Source organism: Cynara cardunculus (genome assembly GCF_001531365.2).
Source record: "Cynara cardunculus var. scolymus isolate 2C chromosome LG 17, CcrdV1, whole genome shotgun sequence".
Taxonomy (NCBI): Eukaryota; Viridiplantae; Streptophyta; class Magnoliopsida; order Asterales; family Asteraceae; genus Cynara; species Cynara cardunculus.
In genome coordinates, this window is record NC_037544.1 from 13,568,355 (window position 1) to 13,569,825 (window position 1,471).

The window sequence follows — 1,471 nt, forward strand, 5'->3', positions numbered from 1 at the left end:
ACCCCCCCCCCAACGTGCACGGAGGCACCCGCCAACACCGAAAACCATGTATTGGGCACACATCTTCAATTCAGGGGAGTTTTCTTTCCATTTTATTTTTATTGCTTATAGATTGTGCCATGACATGCATATATTGAGGACAATATATGGTTTAAGTGTGGGGATGGGAATTAGTGTGGGGATTTTGCATGATTTAGGGGTTGTTTTTTTTTCGAATTTTTGACTTGTTTTCGGGGCAATTATAAAGTAAATTATACGAGTTGAGATTTTTCTGCTTATAATGCCATGAAAACCATAGCATGAATGATTATGTGCTTACTTGTGTAGTCGTGATTAGCACATTTGAGGCAACCGTTGTGAGTCTTGCTAATTTTATAGAACAAATATGCACCCGTGAGCTTTTGAGCCGAGATTGAAAATTTTATTCAATCTTATTTCATTTCTATGTGCATTGCATCTTCCATATTCATTTTACTCTAGAACTTGCATTAGGATTCTTCAAGACTGCATTTAGGCGATACTAGTGTATGGAAATGAAATAGGCCGTCTTTGATGTTTATTTTAAACCATCTAGCCTATAAGCCTACCCTTGTGTGTTTATCCTTTTTGATCACCATTTTTGAGCCTAATTACCGTTCTTTTGCTATTACACTACGTTTTAAACCTTAGCCAAACACTTTCCTCACCGGACTTTGGGAATGAGATTTTGTAGTATTTTAGTTAAACTTCTTATATATATATATTAAAAAAAAGAAAAAAGAAGAGCAAGTATGAAAAAGAAAAAAAGGCACAAAAGTTATAAAAAGAAAAAGAAAATGGAGACCAATTTTGAAAAGAAATACAATTGTCTCCTAAGTGTGTGCTTAGTCAAATAAGAGTTCAAAATGAAATAAATTACTTGATTGTGCGATATTGTGGGAGTATGTGCTTTCATTTTTAGTCTAATTTTCAAAGTCCTATTTTAGTCACTTTTCCCATATTTTTCCTACCTTGACCCTAAGCCATGYTACAACCCGATTTAAAGACCTTTTGATCCATATTTAGTGTTGACCTTTAGCAATGGAGAATCGAGTCTTCATGCAAGCTTATGGTAGTATGTGTTCATGTGAATTGATGCTTTGAGTGAAAACACATACACCTTTGTGTGAATGAGTGATAGAATAGGTTTATATCTTTTGTGAGGTGTTTGTGAAATTAGCATGTCTTCATCTTTGGTTTTTCTTGTGTGTTGATTATTGCTATATTAGTTGAGGTACACCTTCATGCAATGCTATGTCTCTTTTCTGGATACTCTAAAACTCAACTTGTGTGTTTGCTTCTTACTACAACCTTAGTGTTTGCCCAAGGACGGACAATGATCTAAGTGTGGGGGAATTTGATAAATGCAAATTTTATACATTTTTATTTCAAAATACCTTGAGATTAATGTCAATTAGATGCCTAAAAATATCCATTTTTAATTAAATTGATA